The sequence below is a fragment of the Aphelocoma coerulescens genome, unplaced genomic scaffold (genome assembly GCF_041296385.1).
Source record: "Aphelocoma coerulescens isolate FSJ_1873_10779 unplaced genomic scaffold, UR_Acoe_1.0 HiC_scaffold_75, whole genome shotgun sequence".
NCBI lineage: Eukaryota > Metazoa > Chordata > Aves > Passeriformes > Corvidae > Aphelocoma > Aphelocoma coerulescens.
The window spans coordinates 775,750-789,727 of NW_027184061.1; the positions used below are offsets into that span (position 1 = coordinate 775,750).

The following is a 13,978-nucleotide window of genomic DNA, read 5'->3' on the forward strand; positions in this document are numbered from 1 at the left end:
CCTGGAAACAAAACTCCACTCGAGGCTTTTCCATCAGGGAATTGAGCAGTGCATGTTCATCTCCATGCCATTGTTTGCCTCTTCCAGCTTCCTTGTTGATGAAGATCTCTGGCTGGTGATGGAATACATGGATGGAGGAACTTTGCAGGACGTTGTCAGACAGACACGCATGGCTGAAGGAGAGATGGCAGCTGTCAGTCGGGTGGTGAGGGATCCTGCTCGTGCTTCCCATGGCTTGGACACAATGCTCCTTCCAAGCAGGGCCTGAGAACAGGAGTGGCTCCATGCTCAGAGCTTTGTTTCTCTGTTATTTTTATGAGCTGCAGAAGAAAGAGCCTCTGAAGTGAACGGCCTGCCAGTGTCACTGCACTTCCACTCTGCTCTTGTCCTCTTTCCTGCTGTTGTGGGACTCTCTGTCTTTTTTGATTTGATTTGCTGTTCTCAGCTTTGCCTTGAACCATTTGCCCGGAGCTTGTCTGCACTGCACTCCTGGCCTGGCACAGCAAAGCTGCTGCTGGCAGAATTCTAAACTGTCCTTTCTTGTGTGCTGTATTCTGGCCATGGATTTCCACCCTCGTGTTTCTTGCTCTCTCTCAGTGTCTGCAGGGCCTGGATTTCCTCCACTCAAACCGGGTGATCCACAGAGATCTGAAGAGCTCCAACATCCTTCTGGCAACGGACGGCTCTATCAAGCTGGGTGGGTGTTCCTGGTCAGGCACGGCGCTCCCGGGCTGCGGGTGTGGGGCTGCTTCCCAGTGACGGCCAGAGCCCCACAAGTGCTGCTGGTGGCGGTGCCCGGCCCCTGCTGCCAGCTGAGAGCGGCTGCCCCATGCAGAGAGCTCAGGAGAGGAGCAGGGTGTCAGCAGTGGCTTTGCTCTGGGTGTGGCCCTTGCAGAGGGGCGGGAGTTGGAATCTGAAGCTTCAAGGGAATCACTAAAAGCCACTGCATGAAAGCTGAGGGTTCCTTTAAGGGTCCACTTCCATCTTGCCTTGGCTACAGCCCTGCGGACTTTTCCAGCTGGATTCAGCAGTGCATTCTCAGACTGAAAGTGGGCAATCTTTGTGCTTGGTTTCCTCATTCCAGCTGCCTTTGACAGTGTTTGTTTCTGTCCTCAGCTGATTTTGGCCTCTGCGCTCAGCTCAGCCCTGAGCAGGAGCAGTGCAGCTCCATGGTGGGCACTGCTCACTGGATGGCCCCAGAGGTTGTGACCAGTTCTCCTTATGGCCCCAAGGTGGACATCTGGTCCTTGGGCATTGTGACCATCGAGATGGTGGAAGGAGAACCTCCTTACTTCGAGCACACGGCGGCCATGGTAAGAGGCAAATTTCCCAGAGTTTGCAGAGGCCGGTGGGCACAGAGGGACCCGCCCTGGGCGGAGCAGCCGGAGGGCTCTGCCCATCGGGAAGGGAATTCCCAGAGGATTCGAGCCTGAGCACAGACAAATATTCTGCAGTCTCCAGAATTTGCTTTGGGTTTTAAGTTGTTGCAGCTCTTCTGTCTGTGAGGATGACCTGAAAACATGAAGCCAGAGCATCAGCTCTAATCTTATCTTGCAGAAAACCCCAGACCAACCCCAAAACCCACACCCAAACCCAACAAGTTTTCTGAAGGAGTTTCTGAAAGAGGTTCTGCGAGATGAACTCCCCCTGACTCTTCTCACTGGGAAACTTGTCTAAAACATGGAGATGATTGTTTAACATCCCCATAGTCTAACATATTTCTTTCCTAGCCCAAGCTACTTTCTCCATGTCACCAAGGCTGAGCTTTCAGCAACCCAAACCTTGGGTTCCTTGCCTGGCAGTTTCTGGGATGGAACATCTTGAATGCATTTACTTGAGTGTCAATGGCACTGCAGGGATGCATTTGATGTAAGAATCCTTGGAAATACCACAGGCAGGCCACAGTGACTCTTGCAAATGGCCTGTAAAGCTGGTGTCCGTATTTGGAGAAGCAAAATGGGTTATTTCTGATGGAGGTTCCAACTAACAAAGTCAGCCAATGACATTGGCTCTCAAGGCAACATCATCTGGATGTTGGAATGGCTGTGGCTGCAGCAGCGTTTGGCTTTTTTGGTTGGCATAGAAAAATGAGCTCTGAGCAGCATCTCTGCCAGGGAGGAAACTGTCCCTGGAGACTGGGGCTGAGAAACCGGGGTCGCTGTGAGCACTCGTGGGTGTGAAGGAAGCTGGCAGAGCTTTTTCAGAAGTGTTTGCTTTCCGCGCAGGCTCGCTGTCTGATCCGGCAGAACGGGACCCCGCAGCTGCAGGAGCCCAGGCGCCTGTCGGCTCTGCTGCGGGACTTCCTGGAGTGCAGCCTGGAGCCGGACGAGGAGCGGCGCTGGTCTGCCCAGGAGCTGCTGCAGGTGGATGCGAAGCGGCTGCAGGGGAAAGAGCAGAGCGAGGGAGGGGTTTTCTCGTGGGGCCCCCTCCAATGGTCTCCAGTCTCGCTGCTTTTCACATGCAAAGCCAGCAGAATCCTCGCCTGGTTTGGCTTGGCAGGGTCCTTTGCAGGTCATCTGGACCAGGTGCCCTGCAAGGAGCAGGGACATCTTCAAGCAGATCAGGCGGCTCAGAGCCCTGCCTGACATGAGCCTGGATGTTTCCAAGGAGGAGGCACCTCCCACATCTCTGGGCACCCTCTGCCAGTGTTTCCCCACTCTTCTGATAAAAAAATTCTGCCTCAGATCTAATCTGAGCCTGCTTCCCTCTCCTGAGTTTCAAACCATTCCCCTTTGTCCTGATGCAACAGAGCCTGTGAGGAGCTTGACTTGGGAAAGTAACAGTTGATTTCTTTCTTTTTCATCCTTTGGGCAGCATCCATTTTTATCATCAGCCAAGCCTCTCTCCAGCCTGAGCCCTCTGATCGCTGCAGCAAAGCAATTGAAGGAGCAGCGGAGGATGTGAAGCACCTGGGGACAGCTTTTTGTTATAGTAGTTAGGACAAGTGGATAGTTACGGTAGTTAGCACTGCTAGTGAGTTATGGTGGTTAGGACAGCCTGGTAGTTATGGCAGTTTTTTGAATAAAAGCTCTGTTAAACCTCAAGTCCCTTGACGTGTCCCTTCCTTGTTCCCCCGTGACTCAGCTGCCCGGAGCAATGCGAGGGGAGAGCGGGCCCAGCCTTGCCCAGAGCTGAGCCCCAGCAGAGCCCCGGCAGAGCCCAGAGCAGCCTCAGCATCGGCAGAGTCAGCCTGGAAGGAGGCGCCTGGAGCCTTCTCGACTGCAGCCGACTCTTGTTTACAAACCGCGTGGGGTGGGAAATGCCACTGGTTCTGCAAGAGGCCAGAGGGGGCCCGGGGAAGGCCCAAATGCGGGGGACAAAACCCGCCCAGTTCTGGAGAAAAACCGCGCCTTTTTCCCCTCCCACGTCGGCCAAAATATTGAATCCTAAACAGGGCAGGGGAGGAGCCCAGGCCCTTCTGCCCCTGCAAACCAAAGCGTCCCTTGCACGGCTCTGAGCCCCGGTGGCCCCGTGGGTGTTGGTTTCTGTCGGGCTCGCTGTCGCCAGCCCAGGGCCAGCCCGGGACTGAAGCCGACTAGCAAAAGCTCGTATACAATTAATCACCTTACAGTACCACAAAATTCAAATAATCCTGTTATTCTGAATCATTTTCTCTCACTGCAGTCTTCAGGCGAGACACAACTGCCCTGGGCAAAAGTCTGGGTGCGGAATTTACTCACTAACCAGTGGGAAGGCTGCATGAGCTTATCGTTTGGAGTCGTGGGTATGCTTGCGTTTCCACAGATACTGGGGTACGGTGGCTACCTGCAAAATGTGTTCGCCCTGACCTACGGCACCAGAGGCAGAACAGGCAACCTCCAAATGATGACCAGAACTCCAACCATCCAAATGGCCACCAGAATGTAGATCATCAGCCTAATGACTCTTCTGATGATGACCAGGATGTCAACCATCAGGCAGATGGTCCTTCTACAAGCAGAGACTGGGATGGTCCTTCTACAAGCAGAGACTGAACTTTAAATTTCTTGTTATGGAGTCAGATTGTTAAAGCCTTAAGGACATATTTAGAATTAATAACTAATGTAAATTTCTATTTAGGATTAATAGTAGAGTTGTTCTCTTGTCAAACAAAAAGGGGGAATTGTAGATACAAAAATGCTGCTAGCAAGGATTTTCTTGCTATTTTCTAAGTCCGTGAGAGACTTTTCTCTCTCACAGAAGAGGTGGCAGGGAATGCAAACAACCAAACTACCTGCAACCTTGAAAAGTCTTGTTTATGGTACAGTAGAAAAATCTTTTGACAATGGATGTTTTAGGATTTTAGCCAATCCCCAAGGGGAGGCTGATCCTTTGTCCAATTAGACTCTGAAGAAAAAAGTCTATAAAAGAGTTTGTAAAATAATTAAATAAATCAATCTTGCTGCACAATTCCTGCCTGCTGGACCTTCTCTCCTCCTCTTCCCTATGGCTGCGGGACACGGTGATACACCCTAGGGCCTAGGCCTGTGGTAATAGCTTTCTGTTCAAGTTACAAAGCATTTTAAACCTTTCTTTGCAGAGTATCTTAATACATATCAACCAATAAGCACCATACACAATACTTTTACATTTGGCTATAGCCAAATAGCTACTACCATTACCATATTATAGTCATTATTATCCAATCACAAGAGTAAGCAAGTTACAATTAAAGCTTACAATGGAAAGTTCTCAGACCTTTCTTCCACCTGCCACATCGACATTTGTTTGCCGGTGATAGCTCTCTCTTTTTGGTAAAAACATGTTTTCTATTTACTTATGCTCTTCTTGAGACTTATTTACTTGATGAAAAACACGTCTTTGTTTGTTGTCACATACCTTTGTTCTAATCATAAAAATCTCCTTCCAGCTCATCTCCAACCTTTGCCTTCTCAGTTATTCAATGATCACTGGTTCAGCAAAACACCTTTTCTCTACATCAAAACTTGCTTTCATTTCTATCTCACCCTCAGTTTCTACATTCAGAGATCTTTCTGCCAAGCCTACATATCTGTGAAACTTTCTTACCAAACTTTCATCCTCTCCAACAGGGGACTGAATGCCACGGACAGCGATTGCTGAGAGTTGGAGATTCCAAACGCTCCAAGGGGCCCGAGGGAACCGCGCTGCGGCCTCGGGGCCTCCCTGGGGCACCGCGGGGACCCCCCGAGCAGAGCGACTCTTCCCCCCCCCCAAAGTCCACAGGTTTGGGTCAGCTGAGGAAAAGAGCTGGCAAAAGGGGCTGGAAAGGGGCTGGAGCCCGAGGGGACCCCTCAGCCACGGCCCGGAGCAGCTGCAGGAAAATGCCCCGGAAACCAAGGAAATCGATGGAAGTAATGAGGAATTTTGGAACTCTTCCCGCTGCTGTTTCCAGAAGGTCCTGGCCGAGTCCTGCTGGGAGGAGCCGGGGACGGGGAGGGGCCTCAGGGCTTAACTGGGGAGAAAAGTTGAATCGGGGCAAGGAAACTTTAATGGTGGGGAGAAAATGTGAATGGAGGGGATTTGAATGGGAGGGGATGATTTGAATTGGGCAGAGAAAATGAAGTGGGGGAGGAGCCCCCCAGCCCTCGGCTGTGCCCCGAAGGTGCTGCCAGCGGTTCCCCTGCTCCCACCCCCCGGGCTGGGGGCGCGGAGCTGCCGCTGCTCCCCAGGAATGCCACGGGATAAAAACTCCACTCAAGCTTTTATGTTCCCAGTCATTCCCAATAAGATCCCAGTTGCCCCCAACATGGTGCCAGTTGTTCCCAGTCATGCCCTGTATGGTTCCTTTCACTCTCAGTCCCTCCCAGTAGAGTAAGGTAGGGCCCCAGTCACTTCCAGTATGAACCCAGCCACTCCCAGTCAGTCCCTCTATGATGCCTTTTGCCCCCATCATGGTCCCAGTTGCTCTAAGCATGATCCCAGTATGAGTCCAGTCACCCCCAGGATGATTCCAGGTAACTTCCCAGTATGAGTCTGGTTTGATTCCTGTCACCCCAGTATGATTCCAGTCACTCCCAGATACTCCCAGAACTATGCCAGTCACTCCAATATGACCCTGTCACTCCCGGTATGATCCCAGTATGACCCCATTATGGGCCAGCTGCTCCGAGGATGATCCCAGTTGCCCCCTGCATTTTTCCAACTGCACCCTTTCACCACCACTGTGGTTCCAGTCACTCCCAGAATGATTCCAGTCAGTCTCAGTATGGTGCAAATCACTCCCAGTATATCCCAGCAGCACCCATTGGGCCTCAGCATGTTCCCAGTAGCCCTCAGTGTGGTCCCAATATATCCCAGTATAATCCCTGGTGCTCCAAATCTGCTCCTGCCCAGTCCCGGTCCTGGTCCCAGTGTATCCTGGTGTCCCATTCTGTCCCAGTTCATCCCAGCCTGTCCCAGTCCATTCTGGTTCCTTTCCGGCAGCCGCTGCCGTTTCCTCACTTCGTCTTCCCCTTCCCCCCCCCATCAAAGCTGTCCCCCCCGCCCCCCAAGATGCTGATGGGGATCGGGGGCTTCGTGTTGGGCTTCGTCTTCCTGACGCTGGGGTTCGGCTTCTACCTGCGCAAGCAGGTGATGGGAGGGACCCGGGGGTTGTGTCCCCCCTCCCCCAGAGCGTGTGTGCCCCCCCGGGACCCCCAGCCCGGTGTCACCCCCTTTGCTCTGCCCACAGAGCTCCTGAGCCGCCGGTGGCCGCAGCCCCTCCCCGTGGCCTCGGGCCCGGCCGGGACCCCCCGCTCCGTCCCCGCGCTGATTTTGGGGGGTCGTGTGTCCCCCCCAGCCCCGCTGTCACTCTGTCCCCGCCCGCCTGCTCCCAGTGTTCCCAATAAAGCTTCCCAGTTTGGGCTGGTCCCGTTTATTGAGGGGCACTGGGGAGAGACTTGGAGGAAACTGAGGGGGAGCCGAGAGTGGAGGGGGCAGAACCGACCCTGGGATGGATCGGGAATGGGGACCCCCCTGTGTCCCCACCGTGTCACCCCGCTCTGGGGGGCCCTTGGGAAGCACCTGAACGCCAACACAGCACCCAGAGAACAGCAAAACGTGCCGGGACGCCCCTAAATTCCACAGCCTCCAACGACCCCCAAATCCCACAGAAAAAGTCCCCCCAAAAGAGCCCCGAAGAAAGGCGCCAATCAGAGACAGCGCATGACAAGCTTCAGCCAATCAGAGCGCGCGGTGCTGGTGACTCACCAGTTGCCAGGCAGACCCGCAGCGCTCAGCGCTCCCCACCCGGACCCCACCTGCGCCCCCCCCCCTCGCCCCCAGCGCCCCCCGCCAGGGGAATTTGAGGAGGGGGCGCGTGGGGGGCGCCCAGGCCGGGCCCAGAGCCCAGCGCTGCCCCAGCCCGACCTCTCCCGGCTCCGTCCCGGCTCCTCCCGCGGGATGCGGCCGCGCTGGGAAAACGGGGGGCCAAGGGTGGGCGCTGGGCCCGGGGGGAGCAGGAGAAAGGATGGGAGAGGAGGAGAAGGAGAAGGAGGCATCTTTTAATGATATTTTATTGAGTCTCATGTTTTAGAGACCAGGATCAATACTCCCCGGCCGTCAGGGCGAGTCCCTCAGGGCTGCGGGGCCCTGCTGCCGGCTCACCCCGTGCCAGCCCAGCGCCAGCGCTCAGCGGGGCTTTGGCTTCCCGTGCCCTTTCCCGTGTCCCCAGCCCAGCGTCACCACCCCCGTGTCCCCAGGTCGTGCCCGACCCCACCCCCCCTCCCCCTATGTCGAGACAAGGAGGATGAGAATTTCCCCACCCTCCAGCCCAAGAGTTCCCCCGAGGCCATTTCCTCTCGTGCTTTCCCTTGGGAGCAGAGCCCCACCCCTCCTGGCTGCCCCCTCCTGTCAGGGACTTGGGGAGAGCCAGGTCCCCCCTGAGCCTCCTTTCCTCCAGGCTCAGCGCCCTTAGATCCCTCAGCTGCCCCTCAGAAGTCCTCCAGACCCTTCCCCAGCTCCATTCCCATCTCTGGACGTGCTCCAGCCCCTCCATTCCATTCTTGAAGTTTGAAGCCCAATCGCTGCCCTGTCGCTGCAGGTGCCAAAACCGCAGGGAGACTCCTTGGAAATGGGGGTAGAGAGGAGCCCTTCAAAGGGAAACGTGTGCAAAACTGCTGCCAATGGCCGAGCGGGTTTGGTGTGGCTGCGGGAGCAAGAGATGCTCCGGGACTCCGCCTCGGCCCCGGAGCGGAGCGGCCCGTGCTGCCCCGGGGCGCGCGGGGCTCGGCCGTGGGGCGCGCGGGGGGGAACGGACACACGGGCACCGGACACACGGACACGCGGACAAACGCTCCCAGCGCTTCAGCGGCAGCAGCGGCAGCAGCGGCAGCAGCGGCAGCAGCGGCAGCAGCGCAAAAGCAGCGAGTCCACGAACCCTCTGCGTCCCTTCTCCTGCTCCTCCTCTCCCTCTCCCAGTGTCTCGCACCCTCTCCCGCTCTCCCTTTGGTTCCCCAACCCCCCCCTCCCGCGGCCTCCCCCTCCCCAGGCCCGGCCGGGCCATGCCCCCGGCCCGCCCCCGGCCCCGGGCGGGGCTGCCCCCTCCCCGCCCCCGGGCGTCCCGCCGCGGTCCCGCCTCCGCCCGGCTCTCGCCGTCCTGGCTGTGGCGCTGCTGGGCGGGCATCAGTGCCTGGCTCCTGGGCACCATCGCCAGCCCCTGGCTCCGGCTGGCCCGACCCCGAGCCCGGCCCCGGCCCCGGCCTCGGCTCCTCCCGGGGCCCGCCGGGGACACAGGCGGCGCGGCCGCTCCCGCCGCCTCCGCAGCGTCTTCCCCGCTCCGAGCTCCGCCGCTCTTGAGCGCGGCCGCCGGCCCCGAGCCGCCGGTGGCCCCTCCAAAAGAGCCCCCATGTGCGGATGGCCGGCCCGGGGCGGTTGAGCGGCGCTCGGGGGCCGTTCCTGGCCCCGGGCCGAGCGCTGACGGCCGCGTCTCGCGGGCACGGAAGGCGCAGCAGGGCCTGAAGGAGCGCTACCGGCTGGGTTCGCTGCTGGGGCGCGGCGGCTTCGGCAGCGTCTTCGCGGCCACGCGGCTCTCGGACGGCGCCCCGGTGAGTGGCGGGGCCGGCGGCGGGCGCAGGAGGCGGGGGGCAAAGGAGGAGGAGAAGGAGCATGGGGCTGGGCACGGCGGGCGGCGAGCTCAGCCCGCTGCTCCCCTTGCCTTGCAGGTGGCCATCAAACGGGTGCCGCGGAACCGCATCGGCCATTGGGGCGAGCTGGTGAGTGAGCGAGGGGCAGCGGGAGAAGCCGGGGCGCGACGGGCGGGGATGAGCCGAGGCCCGGCAGGGTGGAAGCCGCCAGAACGCCTCGAGGGAGAGCGGCCGTGGGGCCAGCGGAGCGCGCAGAGCGTCCCCGGCTGGCTGAGGGCTTCCCGAGCCCCGGCACGGCATCAGCCCCGCTGACAGCACCGTGCTCCTCCCGCAGCCCGACGGCACCCGAGCACCACTGGAGATCGTGCTGCTGGACAAGGTGTCCGCTGGCTTCCCTGGCATCGTCCAGCTCCACGAGTGGCTGGAGCTCCCCAACAACGTGGTGATGGTGCTGGAGCGCCCGGAGCGGTGTCAGGACCTCCTTCACTTCATTCGGGCACGGGGCTTCCTGTGCGAGGAGGTGACGCGGCACCTGTTCCGCCAGGTGCTGGAGGCCGTGCGGCACTGCACCAGCTGCGGGGTCCTGCACCGGGACATCAAACCGGAGAACATCCTGGTCGACCTGGCCACCGGGCAGGCCAAACTCATCGACTTTGGCTGTGGCACCTACCTGCAAGCCGCAGCCTACACCAGCTTTGCAGGTGAGCCCACGCGGGGGGAGGCTCCTGGTAGCGGCATCTCAGAGCCCAACATCTCACAGCCCAAGCCGGCTGTGGCATGGGGGATTCTCCCTTTTGCTGCCAGTCATGGCAGCCGGAGTGTTCAGCTGAGCTGCTTTTGAGCGGCGCTGGCTGAGGGGCCATCTTCCAGCCCTGCTGGCAGCCTTCGCCAGCCACTCTGCCCAGGACTGGCGCTGGGGCTGGGGCAGCCAGCGCCACAGAAACACCCGTGGGTGGGGGTAGCAGAGAGGGGGGTCCAGAACCTGTGCTCCAGCCCGTTTGGTGTGCAGGTGAAACAGGGCTCGGACTGCTCTGCTGCCCGTGGTTGCCTTGGCTTAAGAATGGTTTCTGGGGCAGTGCAGGCAGGGAGGATGAAAGCGTGGTTTTTCCCCAGCACCAAGTGGGTTTTTCCTTTGCATGGCATGCTCGGGCCTTGCCAGGGCTTCCGCTGCCCTCTTGCAACACCAGCGGCTTCTTTTCCAACCCCCAGTTTGTACACAAGTCCCAGGTGCTGGCCAGAGGGCAGCGGGTCACGCCGCGTGCCGCTGCTGCGGCCCCCGCATGCCCAGGGATGCTGGGGCGAGGCTCTGGGAGCAGGCAGCGTCCCCCTGAAGAACTCCACCTCTATTCCATAGGAACACCGTCCTACAGCCCTCCGGAATGGACCCAGTTCGGCTGGTACTACGGCGAGGCAGCGACCGTCTGGTCCCTGGGCATCGTGCTGCACCAGATGGTCTGCGGGGAGCACCCTTTCAGGAGGGGCTGGAACAGCACCTGGGGCCGGCTCTCGCTCCCACGACGGCTCTCTCCAGGTGGATCCTCATCTCTGCAGCACGGGGGGAATAGCAGTGCTGGGAGACAGCAGCGGGCTCAGGAGCATCCCACACTGGCAGCTGCTGAGGAGGTGGCAATGTCCTGCTCTCCTGCTCTCCTCCAAAAGAAAGAATTGATGGCAAAGTTTAGGCACAGCCCTGAGCACACGCAGCACGGCCTGGCCATGGCAAGAGTGGGGCAAAGCGGACAGGAGCCTTCAGCAACTGACTGGTGCTTTCTGCTTTCTGTCCGCAGAGTGCCAGAATCTCATCCGACGGTGTTTATCTGTGCTCTCCTCGGAAAGGCCCTCATTAGAAGACCTGTCCTGTGATCCTTGGATGCAGGATATTCGCGTGCCATAGGAGAAGGGAGAGAGCCACACGCACGCTTTGACCCAGGGAGCCGGTAAGTTCCAGCTGCACACGCGCCTTGGCAAGAAGCAGCAAAGAAAGGCAGAGATTTTGTCCTGCCTGAATCGCTGCGCAGGGCTCCTCAGCTGGGCACGCGCAGCCCTGCTGCTGGAGCTGAGCTGCTCTTCCCAGCACTGGTGGCCCCCACGCCAGCTGCTTTTGCTTGTCCTTCTTCAGCGACAGCCGGGGCCCTGGGCAGAGCACTGACAGCCTGCTCCAGCCCCAGGGAAGAAGGAGCCCCTGGAGAAGCTGTGCCAGGTGTGGCTGCTGCTGCTGGAGACATGGAGGGTGACATCAAGGATGACAAGCTCTTCCTCCACCTGGCAAGCTGAAGATGATGGACTTCAATTGTGGCACCTTCTCCAAAGCCAGGCTCCACAGCGAATTTGCAGATGAGTCCACACGCAGGGGGATGCTCCCAGATTTGTGCATTGCACAGCCTGGCCGGGAAGCAAAGGTTCCCCCCTTTGCTTGGCGGATGCAACCAATTCTTCAATCGGCTGCCAAGCTGCTTTTTGGCAGGGCTGGGGAGATGGGCTGGGCTGGTTTTGAACTGGGAGTCTGCTCCTGGCCCTGCCAACAGCCCCCAGCACCCACCGTGGCCCGCGCTGGGGCTGGGGCTGGGGCAGCCAGCCCGACACAAACAAAGCCCCATGGTGGGAGCAGAGGTTGGACACCAGAAGCTGTGCATGGGCTGCTTTGCTCTGCAGGCAAGGAAGGGCTTGGGCTGCTCCACTGCTCTTGTTGGCTTTGGGCTCAGCATGACTTTTGGGGGCAGTGCAGGGGGAAGGCAGAAAGCGTGGGCTGCCCTGGTCCGTGGGTGGGTTTTTCCCTCGCATGGTGGACTTGGGCCTTCCTCAAGGCCCCAGCAGAGAGAAGATTTTTTACCTTTTTCCTTGTTTTCCATTTTTGTCTGTAATCTCTTTTCATTTGGTTTGTTTTTCCAAAGGAAGCGTTCTAGGTGTTGTCTGGTCCGGATGGTGAAGTGCTTGGGAGCAGCTGTGGCGTGGATGGGACGTGCCCTTGGAGAAGGACTGAGGGCACCGTTTGGGAGCAGCTTTTCTTCCGGCGGCGGGAGGCGTGAGGTGGGTGCCCGTCCTCTTGGCACGGCTGGGATAAGGGCTTTTGGGAGACGGCAGCGAGCGCAGCAGCATCCCGCTCTGGGCAGCTGCTGAGGAGGTGGCTGTGCCACGGCCGGCTGCAGGCTGGGCACGTGTCCTGCCCTCCTGCTCTCCTGCCAGAGGCAGCAATGCTGGGCAGCTTTGGGCAGCGCCCTGAGCGCGGCCAGCACGGCCTGGGCACCGCGGGCGGCTGGGACAAGGGGGACGGGAGCCTTCAGCTGACGGGCGCTTTCTGCTTTCTCTCCTTGCAGCCGGGCTCTGTGGATGCTGAGGCTGCTCTGGGCTCCGCCAGGGCTCTGCTGCGGCTCAGCCCCGGGGCCACGAGAAGCCAAAGAAGAAACGCCGTGACCTGCAGCAGAGACGTGCTTGAGCAGCTCGGCAGCGCAGCTCAAGTTTGCAGAGCGTGCACCTCCAGGGGAAAATATGACACCCCCCCAATAACAAACTTGTTCAGTAACTTCTGAAATGAAATCAGTCTGGGTTGACCCCCAATGCCATTTTTCTGCTTGCTCAAGCTGAAGCTCAGCCTTTCTCTGAACAGTTTTCTCCCCCACCTGCCTTTTGCTCCACAAGTGCTCCCTCTTTCCCCCAGTGAGTTCCCAGCTCACCGCAGTCCCCATTGCACTGTAGCCTTCCTTGATGCCCCTGGCCACGAGGAAGAGTGAGCCCCAGGTTTAGGGACTCATGTTGTCACTGGCTGAAGAACAGCAATGTCTCAGAGCTCTGGTGAGATTTGGGGGTCATTCAGAGCTGCTCTCCAGGCCTCAGCTCTGCTCACTGCTGGGTTCCCACTCCCTTTTCCTCGTTCTTCACAGAGCAGGATGAGCTCTGTGAATGCCCTTGACCCTCGCCACTCTTCCCAGCCCAGCCACCCAGCCCAGTTAGGCTTAAGCTGGAGCTTCTCTGTCTCCTCTGGCACCCCAGTGCAGTCCCCTCTGCGGGGAGCAGCAGCCCCAGAGCGCAGCACACAGCAGTGCAGGCCACACCTGGAGCAGCTCCCTGCAGCCATGGCCTGGCTCTTTGTGGCAACCAAATGCTCCCTGTGTGCAGCTGTCCCTGGAGAATGGCCCCAGGGCAGAGCCCAGCCGGGCTCCCACTGCATCCCCTGGAGCCTGGGGCAGACAGCGCTGGCAGAGCTGAGGTTCATGGTGAGCACCCAGAGCTGTGGCTCGCAGTCGCTGTTTGCAAGCGTTGTGATCTCATCTCCTGCAACCTGTGGGGAAAACGAGCTGTGCAGCCAGGCCAGCGCTGCCCCTCTGGGCAGGGACGAGGCTGAAGGCCTTTCCTGTTGCCGAGGAGGTGGCATTAAGCCTTAGCAGGGCCTGGCAGCTGTGGAGCCGGATCTCGCCCGCTGTCCGGGACTCGCTGCCCACCAACCGCCCCCACCCGCCGCGCTCCGTTCTGCAGGGACAGAAGGCTCTGGCTGTGCGAGGGTTTCCATCACGTCTGTGTACCCGTGGCTGTGGAACGCACATGGAGAGGGAAAGTGTCAGTCACGGTGCTGGCACACTCCTGCCTTTCCATACAGGACACGTCCCTGCGCACCCCGTGTGCGGATCTATTCAAAGGAGAGGCGTGGATAGAGATTTCCCACAGAGCTCTGACTCTGGCGGAACTCACCTTGTCAGCCAGCAGCCAGGGCATTTGTTTCCCAGCTCTGGGTCAGTCGGTGCCCCAGAGCTGAAGGGAGCAGCATTTAGAAGCAGTTTCCAGATTTCTAGGCAGGCAGTGGAGCTGACAAGCATCCGTGCAACTTGCCGTGTTCATCGGGAGGGGCTGCTGCTTCTTGGGAATACGGCACAACGGAGACACGAGACTTGGAAAAATCCCAGCTCTCTGTGGTTTTGTGCAGGAGGGGGAGCAGCAGAAACACTTTGTGTCTGCTTGTGGGG

The 13,978-nt window shown here is 59.0% G+C and overlaps 1 pseudogene; it reads left to right on the top strand.

Moving 5' to 3' along the window:
- LOC138102437 (uncharacterized) overlaps nt 1-13,978 on the top strand; it is a 705,988-nt pseudogene that overhangs the window by 202,873 nt on the left and 489,137 nt on the right.